The following is a 16,435-nucleotide window of genomic DNA, read 5'->3' as shown; positions in this document are numbered from 1 at the left end:
GGCTCATGGCCATGAACGTGTTCTGGGTCACCGGTGTGACTCCCACAGGAACGATCGCTCCTGAATGGGAGAAGGCGTTCAAGGAGGCCACTGTGGTGTTCCTCGGGGCAGTTCTGAGCGTGATTGGAGATAAGCTGGTTGATGCATATTTACATATGCGGTCTGCCAAGGACTTGTGGGAGGCGCTCGAATCTAAGTTCGGGGCTGCCGACGCTGGGAGCGAGATGTATATTATAGAGCAGTTCCACGATTACAAGATGGTTGAAAACCGTCCTGTATTGGAGCAGGCTCATGAGATAATATGCATTGTTAAGGAGCTTGAGCTTCTTAAGTGCGAGTTACCGGGCAAGTTTGTCGCGGGCTGCATAATCGCTAAGCTTCCCAATTCCTGGAGGAACTTTGCCACCACTCTGAAACATCAGAGGCGTGAATTCTCTGTGGAGGATGTCATTGGCCATCTGAGTGTTGAGCAGAATTCAAGGGCAAAGAACTCGCACGGAAAAGGGGTCGAAGGAACTTCTGTGGCCAATATGGTGCATCAGAAGAACTCCAATTCCCACAAGCCCAAGGGAAAGAACGGTGTCCAACAGAGTGCCGACTTTAAGAAGAAGGGTAAGAAGACCTTCAAGAAGAACAAGAAGGATGAGGGCTGCTTTACTTGTGGTTCGCTGGAACATTGGGCCAACAAGTGCCCAAACAAGTATAAGAAGCAAGGGCGGGACTCCAAGTCTGTCAATATGATTGTGAGCAACAATGAGAGTGGTGCATCTGGGTACGGTAATTTATTTGCTGTATTTTCAGTTTGGCCGTCCACTGATTGGTGGGTCGACACAGGTGCAGGTGTTCATGTGTGTGCTGACATTTCATTGTTTTCTTCTTACCAGGCCACAGGTCACGGGTCCGTACTGATGGGGAATGGCGCGAGTGCTTCTGTTCTTGGTGTTGGCACGGCCGATCTGAAGTTTACTTCGGGAAGGATCGTGCAGCTGAAGAACGTGCAGCATGTCCCCGCCATCAAGAAGAACCTAGTTAGTGGCTCCCTTCTATGTAGAGAAGGGTTTAAGTTGGTATTCGAGTCTAATAAATTAGTTGTTACGAAATATGGACTATTTGTTGGAAAGGGTTATGAATGCGGAGGCATGTTCCGCCTTTCTCTTGCAGATCTATGTAATAAAGTCGTGAACAATATTCATTTGAGTGTTAATGAATCTGAAGTATGGCATTCACGTCTTTGTCACATTAGTTTCGGTGTTATGACGCGGCTAGCAAAATCGAATTTAATCCCGAGTTTCACTTTAGCCAAAGGTTCTAAGTGCCATTCGTGTGTACAATCTAAGCAACCTCGCAAGCCTCACAAGGCAGCAGAGGAGAGACACTTGGCGCCACTGGAACTCATACATTCTGATCTTTGTGAGATGAATGGTGTGCTGACTAAAGGTGGAAAGAAATATTTTATGACTTTGATAGATGATTCCACTAGATATTGCTATGTGTATCTGTTAAATACTAAAGATGAGGCTCTACACTACTTCAAAATCTATAAGGCAGAAGTTGAGAATCAACTTGAAAAGAAAATTAAACGAGTCCGGTCAGATCGTGGTGGAGAGTACTTCTCGAAAGAGTTTGATGCCTTCTGTGCGGAACATGGTATTATTCACGAGAGGACGCCTCCCTACTCACCCCAGTCAAATGGGGTTGCCGAGTGGAAAAACCGTACTCTAACTGATTTGGTTAACGCCATGTTAGATACGTCGGGTTTATCCAAGGCATGGTGGGGGGAGGCTATAATGACATCATGTCATGTCCTGAATAAAGTTCCGACAAAGGATAACGAGATCACTCCTTATGAGAAGTGGACCAAGAGAAGGACAACACTCTCGTACTTACGTACTTGGGGCTGCTTGGCGAAAGTTAATGTGCCGATCCCCAAAAAGCGCAAGCTTGGACCAAAGACTGTGGACTGTGTTAATTTGGGCTACGCTGTGAATAGTATTGGCTATAGATTTCTAGTAGTGAAATCTGAGGTACCTGACATGAAGGTCGGTACAATTATGGAGTCTAAAGACGCTACATTCTTTGAGGACATTTTCCCCATGAGAGATGTACAAAGCACTTCTAGACAGGAATCTGAGGAGACTCCTGAACCTGCCATTCCGATGGAATATTATAATCAAACACATGATGAAAATCCTGAGGAGGATAATGAGGAATCCCTTGGTAGGGGCAAGAGACAAAGGACTGTAAAGACCTTTGGTGATGATTTCTTCATATACCTCGTGGAGGATAATCCCACTTCTATTTCAGAAGCATATGCATCTCCAGAAGCTGACTACTGAAAGGATGCGGTCCGTAGCGAGATGGATTCCATCATGGCTAACGGGACTTGGGAGCTTACTAAACGTCCTTATGGTTGCAAACCATTGGGATGCAAGTGGGTGTTCAAGAAGAAGCTTAGGCCTGACGGTACAATAGAAAAGTACAAGGCTAGGCTTGTGGCCAAGGGCTACGCCCAGAAAGAAGAAGAAGATTTCTTCCACACTTATTCACCCGTGGCCAGACTGACCACCATTCGAGTATTACTCTCGTTGGCGGCTTCACACGGTCTTCTCATTCATCAGATGGATGTTAAGACGGCTTTCCTGAACGGAGAGCTAAAGGAGGAAATCTATATGCAACAGCCTGATGGCTTTGTGATGGATGGTCAGGAAGGAAAGGTGTGTAAGTTGGTGAAATCTTTGTATGGCCTGAGACAAGCGCCTAAGCAATGGCATGACAAGTTTAATGAAACGTTGACATCTGTTGGCTTTGTTGTTAATGAGGCCGACAAATGTGTATACTATCGCTATGGTGGGGGCGAAGGAGTTATACTGTGTTTGTATGTTGATGACATACTGATATTTGGGACTAATCTCAAGTTGATCGAGGAGGTTAAGTCTTTCCTGTCTCAGAACTTTGAGATGAAGGATCTTGGAGTGGCTGATGTTATCTTGAACATCAAGCTTTTGAGAGATGATGAGGGTGGGATTACACTTCTGCAATCCCATTATGTTGAGAAGGTGTTGAGTCGTTTTGGATATTCGGACTGCAAACCATCTCAAACACCATATGATTGTAGTGTGCTGATTCGAAAGTCAAAAGGCACAGCTATAGATCAATTGAGATACTCTCAGATTGTTGGTTCACTCCAGTATCTAGCGAGCGCAACGAGGCCTGACATCGCATTTGCTATTAGCAAACTGAGCCGATTTGTTTCCAAACCGGGTGATGTACATTGGCGTGATCTTGAGAGAGTTATGCGATATCTGAAAGGTACTATGAACTATGGACTACACTATACCGGATACCCGTCGGTACTTGAAGGGTATAGTGATGCGAATTGGATCTCTGATGCTGATGAGATGAAGGCCACAACTGGGTATATGTTTACTCTTGGAGGTGGTGCTGTTTCCTGGAAGTCTTGCAAGCAAACGATCTTAACAAGATCGACAATGGAAGCAAAATTAACAGCATTAGACATGTTGGGTGGCGAAGCAGAGTGGCTTCGAGATCTATTGATGGACTTGCCAGTGGTTGAAAAGCCGGTTCCGGCCATCCTCATGAACTGTGACAATCAAACGGTTATTGTCAAGGTGAAGAGTTCAAAGGACAACATGAAGTCCAACAAACACATAAGAATGAGATTGAAAGCTGTCAGAAAATTGAGAAACTCCGGAGTGATAGCGTTGGATTATATCCAAACTGCTAAGAATCTGGCAGATCCCTTCGCTAAAGGGCTATCACGTGTTGTGATAGATAGCGCATCAAGGGAGATGGGTATGAGACCCACATGAGTTGCCATGGTAGTAACCCAACCTATGTGATCGGAGATCCCGTGAAGTAGGACCTGGGAAAACAAGCCAGTGGTGAACTGAGGAGAGTAATTTTACTAACCCACTCCGTTCGAGATGCAATACTTTCGGAAACTGTATGGAAGGATGACTACTGTCTTAATGTGTTCCAAGGCTTATATGCATAAGCAAGATGCTATCCTACAGAGCGATCTTTGGAGGAACACACCTATATGAGCCCGACTGCTGGTCACAGTCTATGAGATTGGGGTGATCTCTAGCAAGCTCATGAACAGGCCAGGAGTGTGACTAATATGCTCCACCCGAGGGGTCGGCCTTCGGCAGTCTCGTATCAGTGAGACTTGTGGTGAAACTTCTTGACGCCAAACTAACAATTCAAGGCATAGTCCATTGTTCAGTTGTGAAGGAGTGTAACTACTTGGTCTAGGTGGAGCTCAACCTTAATCGGTCTCCACTGAGATGCTGGTATATCAAAACAGTGTTTGGAACAAAGGACAAACTGGGCCCCTGAGATCTGGTGGGGGATTGTTGAAATATGAGATGGGCCTAGAGCCCATATGACAATTTCAGATTTAATCTCTAAGGGCCCATGTAGGTGGCATGACAAGGTGGTGGGAAGTTTAGTCCCACCTTGGAAGTGGAAGGAGAGTTGGAGTGGTTTATAAGGGACTCTCTCCCTCATGCTATTGGAGCTTGAGAAGAGATGAGGCCCTCGCGCACTCCTCCTCCTCCGCTCGCCTCGCTACGCCACGACGCGCCGCGCCGCGGGTTGCGGGATTGAGCCGAGCCGAGCTCACTCCTATGCGCTTCTTTTTGCCGGTCAGGAACGGAGAGTCTTTGACAGGTGGGGCCACAATCTGAGACGTCGGATCATGGGCTACCGACTTGGACGTGGGTTCAGCCCACGTCTCTCCACGCGCGGCCGCTCATATATATGTGGGGCGCTGCCAACCCTAGCCGTCACGAAAACAGAACGCATCTCCGCCTCCACGCCCGCATTGTTCCTCTGCTGCTGCTGCCGCCGGCGACTCCGTCCCGTTCACCGCGTACACGGTTGACGGGAGAGCAGGCCTCCGAAACGACGCCTCTCCGGATCCTGTACGGGGAGAGGGGCGATTAGGTTTTTGGGTAGCGACTACGCGACTGCTCGCTTCTGTTCATCTACGTCTGCACCACCATGTCGACCGACGCCGAACGTGCCGCAGCTGAGAAGGCCGAGGCCGACAAGAAGGCCGCCGAGGATGCCGCGGCTGCTGTCACCGCCACCGACACCGCATGGCCGATTGGAGGGTATACATCACTTATCCCTCTCGTGTTTCTTTCTGTTGTAGCAGTACTAGCGATATGCATAGATGTTTCTACTATATGCGTAGTACATGCTTTGTTAAATCGTAATCAGTGTGTTATCAATGCTGTTCATGTCATGCTCATGATTTATTCATGGATTAATTTAATCGAAAAACTGCCTATTTTCTTATCAAAATGCACGGGTTGACAGACTTGCTTATCAAGCACAATAAGCTGCGGGGAAGGAGCGCTCGCTCGGCGTGTCCACGTCTGCAGGGTACACTGTGTGCAGGCGAGTCAAATTTGTAACGTTTCCCTCAGGTAACATATAGTTTGGGAGATATACAGCTTGCTAGGTGTCACATATGCTTAAGTCCGTAAAATTTTATTTGCTTATTTGTTACTCTCTCTGATTCAACTTAGCTATTGGTGATTTAGTACAAGTTGTACTAAATCAGAGACAATTAATTTGGATCAGCGTCCCCTCAGTCGCCCTCTGATCTCCTCTTAACTTTGGCCATGAGGCCATTCTTCATCTGCAGAATAACCGACAGCTTGGGCTTCACGACATGACTATCCAGCACTTCCACGTCGAAGTTCCATGCCACCGTGGCGACGACGGATGTCACCAGCGCCACGGAGATGTTCTTGCCGAGGCATGCCCTCGGTCCGGTGTTGGACTGATCAGGAAGTCAGTGGGCTCTCTGGCCCAGTTAAGAAACTCCGGGTCCGGGTTGGGGTCGTCGACGTAATGGGACAGGATGTCATCCTCGGTGCTCGTGCCGTCGCCGGCCATCTTTCTCTGAATGCTATCCACCACAAACCCGTACAACACCGCTTCCACCTCTGCTAGCTTTCTCTCCTGGCCGATGTTGAGCCATCTCATCGTTCTCCAGCAGGACAAAGGCAATATGTGCCGGCGCATGGCCACCTCCATGAGAGTATCCAGGGCCTCGGCAACGTGCATGTGTGGCATCGACACGGCCAAGCGGCACGGATCCCAGCCAAACACTGCTATCACAGTGATGTCGAGCACGAGCCTCCCAAACAAGTCCTCCATGTCGAAGGCGGCCCGCGCGTTCGCCATGTGGCTTAGCAACGGCACGAGGCCCCTGCCATCTTGTCGTGGCAGCAGCGAGATAGGGCGGCCAGCAGCCATGGCCTGGTCAGGACACGATGGATGGTGTCGCGCTGCCGGCGCCAGGACTCGCCGTCGGCGGTGACTATGGTGCCGCTCAGTAGTCCAAGCACTGCAGCGAGCTCCTCGCCCTTGACGTAGTTGGCGAAGTTGGTGGTGAAGATGTGGCGAACGTTGGCCGGGCTGCAGGTGACGAGGTACCGTATGCTGGTGGCCGGAGGGCCGCGTACCTCGAAGTTGTGCCCGGAGGCGGACAAGAAGGCTGCGGCGTAGTCATGGAGGTTGTTCCAGTTGGCGATAAGGCTAGGGAGCATGCCCACGATAGGCAATTCCGTTGGCAGCAATGGTTTGCTTGATCTCCTATATTTGATAAGGAAGACGAGGACAAGTGGTAGTGCGAGGAGTAGTAGTTGAAGCAAGAAGGAGAGTGCCACCTTTAACTGATGCTAATTTTATGCTTGCCAGGAGATGCTAACTAGGCTCGATTTATATATAACTCCTAAAAGGCAGCAAAAATTAGTCAGAACTTGCCCATCAAGACAGTTGACAAGATCTTGGAGCGGAGCTATCAGCATTACCTCGTTGGGGTGGATAACAGGACCTTGGTTTCCTAAACACATTGCATGTACGAGAAGCTCTTCATCGATCGTGAAACATCTCTCTCTTTACCAGGCATACATCTTTGCGCTCTCTACTCCGGAGGGGGCTTCTTCCAATGGAATTCATCCTGTTAAAGGAAAATGGAACTCGTGATCAAATCTGACCACCTCAGTTTGTTCCTAAGTTACGGAGAAAAAATTACGTAGGTGTTGCAAGCATGATTGTTTGCTAATGTTCTTAGTCAAAGTTTATGAAGTTTGACTTAGGATAAATCTTATATGCAGAATAAAAAGAATGGAGGGAGTATCCTCTTTGTCATCTTTGATTTTGAAAAATTAAGCCTGTTTTTGGTTTCTTTGGCTTTTCTTTTAGGAGATGTTTCTTTTGCTTTCAACTACTCCCTCCGTCCCATAATAGAAGACGTTTACTGACACTACGTTTTTTGACATTAATGTAGTGTCAAAAAACGTCTTACATTATGGGACGGAGGGAGTAGTTTGCAGCCGTTTGCCAAAAGAAAAATATCTTTCTAGCTTTTGGAAGCTTTCCAAATAATAATTTTCGTTTCCAGTCCACCTCTGAACTGTGCTCCTAGTTTGCTTTGTCTTGCATCGTATGCAGTTATCAACAGTAGATGTTGTTATTTGGGAACTAACTTTGGTTGACTCGTGTAATGCTCTTTGGCTTGTTGCTCGGGAAAAGGACTGCTCACCAGAGATGTCCAAGTCTAATTCTTCGTTGTTTGTTGGGCTTCAGGAGTTAACTCAGTCCACATGAGCGATGCCTGTATTAATTGTTGATTTGTAAGATAGCTAACCGCTCACCCCAAGCGGTTAAGAGTATGCGTTAATTGAATCAGACGAGACTGCATAAATTGAGTCTGCGTTCCAACTTGATTTGTACCCCTATCTGTATATAGATCAACATGCTTTCCCGCGAAAAAAAGTAAAAGAAGTATACCCATGCTTCTACTTGTTTTTTCTTTGAAAAGAAGGATTACCCCAGGCCTCTTCATCTGGGCGATGTATGCAACATTTTTATTAGTTAATCACAAAGACTTTATAAAGTAATACATTAGTAAGTCTAAAGCCATTATTTTGACAACATCTGTCGCTACTCCTATCCATTTGACGAAGGTGCCGATTGTCCGAACCGAATACCAAACAGACCTTGCACAAAATAAGATCAATCAATATGACCAAACCCCGTCGTTTTATTCTTAGTGGTAGCAACAAAATATGTGCCTTCGCCCCTCCTGCAATAGGGCAAGATTACCTACTACTATGCACCACTCCCTCTGAGGATCTACTCATCTAATTGCCCAAGGAAGACTTATAGATCGGAAAGCATCCATAGTTACACAATTACACAAGAGAGAAACTTCAAGAGATTCAAAATAGGTCAATGAATAATCTGATCATAAACTCATATTTCATCAGATCCAAATAAACACACCGTAAAAGATTACATCGTATTGATCTTAGAGAAGATCATTATACTGAAAATCAAAAGAGAGTGAAAAAGCCATCTAAATACTGCTATGGACCCGTAGGTCATAAGGGAACTACTCACATATCATCATGGGAGCAGCAAGGTTGACTAAAATGGTCTCCCCAATGATTGGCCCTTTGGCAGAGTACCGAAACAGGGTTTCAGATAGGATCCCTTCGGAACAGAGACCTGCAGTGGCGAAAAAATTCTTTTGGGTCTCATTTCAAAGGTTTCTGAATATTTTTGAGAATTTATAGGCTAGGTGTTAGGGCAAACAGGGTTAAAAATTTCATGAACTTTTTTATTAAACCTCATGATTAATTAAAATTTAATGAACATTTTTTGATTGTGCACTTTTTTTTCAGTGGTAAGAATGTATTCTTTTTCTAGAAACTAGAAGGACACGTTTACCACACTTTAAATAAACGTTGTTTTTTTTTCAAAATACCAGAAACATATTATAGATGGGTGGACACTTTGAAATTGTACTGAAAATTATAAAAAGTTCAGGAACAATTTTGTACATTCATGAATATTTTTTTAAATTTCATGCAGATAATTTTTCAATGCATGAACATTTTTCAAATATCACGAACACTTTTTTGAGTAGTACAAACGTTTTTTACAAATGATGCGAACAAATTAATAAATTTCATGAATAGTTTTTGAAAATTTCATGAACATTGTTAGACGTGTGAAAATTTTAAAATTGTTAGAATGTTGTTTTGACTGGTATGAACAATGTTTAAAATTTAAGAAATATTTTTTGCAGTTTATGAATATTTTTTAATGTGTGGCAATAAATTTTAATAATGCAATAAATTAATTTTAAAAAATATATAATATTAAATATTATTAAAAGATAAATAAGAGAGGAGAAATGGAAAAAAAGAACAAAGCATTTTTTTCAGAATTAAGAACGAACCAATTTTTTTGAAATAATCATGAACAAAGCAAATGAACTAGAAATTTGCGAACGTAACAATTTATGGGCCGGCCCACTACATAGCCATCTTGAGGAGGGGTGAAAATCTGTATTCACGTGAAGAGAGATGTAATCTTAGCAGGGAGTGGTGTGCTTGGGGCGTTGCTGGTCGACCTCGGGATGGCAGGGGGCGCATGAGGTTGGGTCGGGAGGATGATGCACAGAGGTCGGGAGGATTATTAAAATATAAAAATGTCAAGTGAGTGCGGGAAGCAACAAAGAAGCTCAGGAATCAGCTGGCTGGCCCGCAATTCATTTGATAGAATCAATTCTGGAGGAATCAGGTTGGAAGCCGGTTGTTTGTTAGGGCTATGGGCCTTTGTAAATTTAAAAACGAGGCATTTGGGGTTATGCAACACCTTCAAAGATACCAAATCTTATGTGGCAACCTCCAACGGGTTTAGAGGTTTAGGAGTGTACTACTTGTTGGGGAACGTTGCAGAAAATTAAAATTTTTCCTACGGTTTCACCAAGATCCATCTATGAGTTCATCTAAGCAACGAGTCAAGGGAATGAGTTTGCATCTACATACCACTTGTAGATCGAGTGCGGAAGCGTTCAAGGGGATGGTGATGATGGAGTCGTACTCGCCGTGATTCGGATCACCGATGACCAAGTGCTGAACGGACAGCACCTCCGCGTTCAACACACGTACGGAACGGACGACCTCCTCCGTCTTGATCTAGCAAGGAGGAAGGAGAGGTTGAGGAAGACAGCTCCAACGACAGCACGACGGCGTGGTGTTGTTGGTGCAGCAGTACTCCGACAGGGCTTCGCCAAGCACGTACGGAGGAGGAGAGGTGTTGGGGAGGGGAGGGGCTGCGCCTTGGCTTGTGGTGTTCAGACCTCCCCTCACCCCTCTATTTATAGGGGAAAGGGCAAGGGGGCCGGCCCCTCTAGATGGCATCTAAAGGGGGGGCGGCGGCCAAGGGGAGGGGTGGCTTGCCCCCCAAGCAAGGGGGGCGCCCCCTTCTAGGGTTCCCCCCAACCCTAGGCGCAAGGGCCCAAGGGAGGGGGGTGCGCCCAGCCCACCAGGGGCTGGCTCCTTCCCACGCAGCCCATGTGGCCCCCCGGGAGGGGTGGCCCCTCCCGGTGGACCTCCGGAACCCTTCCGGTGGCCCCGGTACAATACCGGTATGCCCCCGAAACTTTCCGGTGTCCGTTTGACAACTTCCCATATATAAATCTTTACCTCTGGACTATTCCGGAACTCCTCGTGACGTCCGGGATCTCATCCGGGACTCCGAACAACATTCGGTAATCACATACAAGTCTTCCTAACAACCCTAGCGTCACCGAACCTTAAGTGTGTAGACCCTACGGGTTCGGGAGACATGCAGACATGACCGAGACGCTCTCAGGTCAATAACCAACAGCGAGATCTGGGTACCCATGTTGGCTACCACATGCTCCTCGATGTTGTCATTGGATGAACCACGATGTCGAGGATTCAAGCAACCCCGTATACTATTCCCTTTGTCAGACGGTATGTTACTTGCCCGAGACTCGATCGTCGGTATCCCAATACCTCGTTTAGTCTCGTTACCGGCAAGTCACTTTACTCGTACCGTAATGCATGATCCCGTGACCAGACACTTGGTCACTTTGAGCTCATTATGATGATGCACTACCGAGTGGGGCCAGTGATACCTCTCCGTCATACGGAGTGAAAAATCCCTGTCTCGATCCGTGTCAACCCAACAAACACTTTCGGAGATACATGTAGTGCACCTTTATAGTCACCCAGTTACGTTGTGACGTTCGGTACACCCAAAGCACTCCTACGGTATCCGGGAGTTACACGATCTCATGGTCTAAGGAAGAGATACTTGACATTGGAAAAGCTCTAGCAAAACGAACTACACGATCTTGTGCTATGCTTAGGATTGGGTCTTGTCCATCACATCATTCTCCTAATGACGTGATCCCGTTGTCAATGACATCTGATGTCCATAGTCAGGAAACCATGACTATCTGTTGACCAACGAGCTAGTCAACTAGAGGCTTACTAGGGACGTATTGTAGTCTATATATTCACACGTGTATTACGATTTCCGGATAATACAATTATAGCATGAATAAAAGACAATTATCATGAACAAGGAAATATTATAATAATGCTTTTATTATTGCCTCTAGGGCATATTTCCAACAGTCTCCCACTTGCACTAGAGTCAATAATCTAGTTACATTGTGATGAATCGAACACCCATAGAGTTCTGGTGTTGATCATGTTTTGCTCGCGAGAGAGATTTAGTCAACGGATCTGCGACATTCAGATCCGTATGTACTTTGCAAATCTCTATGTCTCCATCTTGAACATTTTCACGGATGGAGTTGAAGCGACGCTTGATGTGCCTGGTCTTCTTGTGAAACCTGGGCTCCTTGGCAAGTGCAATAGCTCCAGTGTTGTCACAGAAGAGTTTGATCGGCCCCGACGCATTGGGTATGACTCCTAGGTCGGTGAGGAACTCCTTCACCCAAATTGCTTCATGCGCTGCCTCCGAGGCTGCCATGTACTCCGCTTCACATGTAGATCCCACCACGACGCTCTGCTTGCAGCTGCACCAGCTTACTGCTCCACCATTCAACATATACACATATCCGGTTTGTGACTTAGAGTCATCCAGATCTGTGCCGAAGCTAGCGTCGACGTAACCGTTTACGACGAGCTCTTCGTCACCTCCATAAACGAGAAACATGTCCTTTGTCCTTTTCAGGTACTTCAAGATATTCTTGACCGCTGTCCAGTGTTCCTTGCCGGGATTACTTTGGTACCTTCCTACCAAACTTATGGCAAGGTTTACATCAGGTCTGGTACACAGCATGGCATACATAATAGATCATATGGCCGAGGCATAGGGGATGACGCTCATCTCTTCTTTATCTTTTGTCGTGGTCGGGCATTGAGCTGAGCTCAATCTCACACCTTGCAGTATAGGCAAGAACCCTTTCTTGGACTGATCCATTTTGAACTTCTTCAAAATCTTATCAAGGTATGTGCTTTGTGAAAGACCTATGAGGCGTCTCGATCTATCTCTATAGATCTTGATGCCTAATATATAAGCAGCTTCTCCAAGGTCCTTCATTGAAAAACTTTTATTCAAGTAGGCCTTAATGCTGTCCAAGAGTTCTATATCATTTCCCATCAAAAGTATGTCATCTACATATAATATGAGAAATGCTACAGAGCTCCCGCTCACTTTCTTGTAAACGCAGGCTTCTCCATAAGTCTGCATAAACCCAAACGCTTTGATCATCTCATCAAAGCGAATGTTCCAACTCCGAGATGCTTGCACCGGCCCATAAATGGATCGCTGGAGCTTGCATACTTTGTTAGCATTCTTAGGATCGACAAAACCTTCCGGCTGCATAATATACAGCTCTTCCTTAAGATAACCGTTAAGGAACGCTGTTTTGACGTCCATCTGCCATATCTCATAATCATAGTATGTGGCAATTGCTAACATGATTCGGACGGACTTAAGCTTCGCTATGGGAGAGAAAGTCTCATCATAGTCAATCCCTTGAACTTGTCGATAACCCTTAGCGACGACTCGAGCTTTATAGATGGTAACATTACCATCCGCGTCCGTCTTCTTCTTAAAGATCCATTTATTTTCTATCGCTCGCTGATCATCGGGCAAGTCTGTCAAAGTCCATACTTTGTTTTCATACATGGATCCTATCTCGGATTGCATGGCTTCGAGCCATTTGTTGGAGTCCAGGCCCGCCATCGCTTCTTCATAGTTCGAAGGTTCACCGTTGTCTAACAACATGATTTCCAGGACAGGGTTGCCGTACCACTCTGGTGCGGAACGTGTCCTTGTAGACCTACGAAGTTCAGTAGCAACTTGATCCGAAGTACCTTGATCATCATCATTAATTTCCTCTTCAGTTGGTGTAGGCATCACAGGAACATTTTCCTGAGATGCACTACTATCCCGTTCAAGAGGTAGTACTTCATCGAGTTCTACTTTCCTCCCACTTACTCCTTTCGAGAGAAACTCTTTTTCCAGAAAGGATCCGTTCTTGGCAACAAAGATCTTGCCCTCGTATCTTAAGTAGAAGGTATACCCAATGGTTTCCTTAGGGTATCCTATGAAGACGCATTTTTCCGACTTGGGTTCGAGCTTTTCAGGTTGAAGTTTCTTGACATAAGCATCGCATCCCCAAACTTTTAGAAACGACAGCTTAGGTTTCTTCCCAAACCATAATTCATACGGTGTCGTCTCAACGGATTTAGACGGTGCCCTATTTAAAGTGAATGTAGCAGTCTCTAGAGAGTATCCCCAAAATGATAGCGGTAAATCGGTAAGAGACATCATAGATCGCACCATATCCAATAGAGTGCGATTACAACGTTCGGACACACCGTTACGCTGAGGTGTTCCAGGCGGCGTGAGTTGTGAAACAATTCCACATTTTCTTAAGTGTGTACCAAATTCGTGACTTAAATATTCTCCTCCACGATCTGATCGTAAGAATTTTATCTTTCGGTCACGTTGATTCTCTACTTCATTCTGAAATTCCTTGAACTTTTCAAAGGTCTCAGACTTGTGTTTCATCAAGTAGACATACCCATATCTACTCAAGTCATCTGTGAGAGTGAGAACATAATGATATCCTCCGCGAGCCTGAACACTCATTGGACCGCACACATCGGTATGTATGATTTCCAACAAGTTGGTTGCTCGCTCCATTGTTCCGAAGAACGGAGTCTTGGTCATCTTGCCAATGAGGCATGGTTCGCATGTGTCAAATGATTCATAATCTAGAGACTCCAAAAGTCCATCAGCATGGAGCTTCTTCATGCGCTTGACACCAATGTGACCAAGGCGGCAGTGCTACAAGTATGTGGGACTATCGTTATCAACTTTACATCTTTTGGTATTCACGCTATGAATATGTGTGACATTACGCTCGAGATTCATTAAGAATAAACCATTGACCATAGGGGCATGACCATAAAACATATCTCTCATATAAATAGAACAACCATTATTCTTGGATTTAAATGAGTAGCCATCTCGTATCAAACGAGATCTAGATACAATGTTCATGCTCAAACTTGGCACCAAATAACAATTATTAAGGTTTACTTACGGCAAGGTTTACATCAGGTCTGGTACACAGCATGGCATACATAATAGATCCTATGGCCGAGGCATAGGGGATGACGCTCATCTCTTCTTTATCTTTTGCCGTGGTCGGGCATTGAGCTGAGCTCAATTTCACACCTTGCAGTATAGGCAAGAACCCTTTCTTGGACTGATCCATTTTGAACTTCTTCAAAATCTTATCAAGGTATGTGCTTTGTGAAAGACCTATGAGGCGTCTCGATTTATCTCTATAGATCTTGATGCCTAATATATAAGCAGCTTCTCCAAGGTCCTTCATTTATTCAAGTAGGCCTTAATGCTGTCCAAAAGTTCTACATCATTTCCCATCAAAAGTATGTCATCTACATATAATATGAGAAATGCTACAGAGCTCCCACTCACTTTCTTGTAAACGCAGGCTTCTCCATAAGTCTGCATAAACCCAAACGCTTTGATCATCTCATCAAAGCGAATGTTCCAACTCCGAGATGCTTGCACCAGCCCATAAATGGATCGCTGGAGCTTGCATACTTTGTTAGCATTCTTAGGATCGACAAAACCTTCCGGCTGCATCATATACAGCTCTTCCTTAAGGTAACCGTTAAGGAATGCTGTTTTGACGTCCATCTGCCATATCTCATAATCATAGTATGCGGCAATTGCTAACATGATTCGGACGGACTTAAGCTTCGCTACGGGAAAGAAAGTCTCATCGTAGTCAATCCCTTGAACTTGTCGATAACCCTTAGCGACAAGTCGAGCTTTATAGATGGTAACATTACCATCCGCGTCCGTCTTCTTCTTAAAGATCCATTTGTTTGCTATCGCTCGCCGATCATCGGGCAAGTCTATCAAAGTCCATACTTTGTTTTCATACATGGATCCTATCTCGGATTTCATGGCTTCGAGCCATTTGTTGGAATCCGGGTCCGCCATCGCTTCTTCATAGTTCGAAGGTTCACCGTTGTCTAACAACATGATTTCCAGGACAGGGTTGCCGTACCACTCTGGTGCGGAACGTGTCCTAGTGGACCTACGAAGTTCAGTAGCAACTTGATCCGGAGTACCTTGATCATCATCATTAATTTCCTCTCCAGTCGGTGCAGGCACCACAGGAACATTTTCCTGAGCTGCACTACTTTCCGGTTCAAGAGGTAGTACTTCATTGAGTTCTACTTTCCTCCCACTTACTCCTTTCGAGAGAAACTCTTTTTCCAGAAAGGATCCGTTCTTGGCAACAAAGATTTTGCCTTCGGATCTAAGGTATAAGGTATACCCAATAGTTTCCTTAGGGTATCCTATGAAGACGCATTTTTCCGACTTGGGTTCGAGCTTTTCAGGTTGAAGTTTCTTGACATAAGCATCGCATCCCCAAACTTTTAGAAACGACAGCTTAGGTTTCTTCCCAAACCACAATTCATACGGTGTCGTCTCAACGGATTTGGACGGTGCCCTATTTAAAGTGAATGTAGCTGTCTCTAGAGCATATCCCCAAAATGATAGCGGTAAATCGGTAAGAGACATCATAGATCGCACCATATCCAATAGATTGCGATTACGATGTTCGGACACACCGTTACGCTGAGGTGTTCCAGGCGGCGTGAGTTGTGAAACAATTCCACATTTTCTTAAGTGTGTACCAAATTCGTGACTTAAATATTCTCCTCCACGATCTGATCGTAAGAACTTTATTTTTCGGTCACGTTGATTCTCCACCTCATTCTGAAATTCCTTGAACTTTTCAAAGGTCTCAGACTTGTGTTTCATCAAGTAGACATACCCATATCTACTCAAGTCATCTGTGAGAGTGAGAACATAACGATATCCTCCGCGAGCCTCAACACTCATTGGACCGCACACATCGGTATGTATGATTTCCAATAAGTTGATTGCTCGCTCCATTGTTCCGGAGAACGGAGTCTTGGTCATCTTGCCCATGAGGCATGGTTCGCATGTGTCAAATGATTCATAATCAAGAGACTCC

General features: G+C 45.3%; 1 pseudogene; it reads right to left on the bottom strand.

Moving 5' to 3' along the window:
* Positions 1-5,347: 5,347 nt before the first annotated feature.
* Positions 5,348-6,893, bottom strand: LOC123084445 (noroxomaritidine synthase-like; annotated as a pseudogene).
* Between the last annotated feature and the right edge of the window lie 9,542 nt (positions 6,894-16,435).

The sequence above is a fragment of the Triticum aestivum genome, chromosome 4A, assembly GCF_018294505.1.
Source record: "Triticum aestivum cultivar Chinese Spring chromosome 4A, IWGSC CS RefSeq v2.1, whole genome shotgun sequence".
NCBI lineage: Eukaryota > Viridiplantae > Streptophyta > Magnoliopsida > Poales > Poaceae > Triticum > Triticum aestivum.
This window is presented reverse-complemented; position numbering and strand designations above follow the sequence as displayed.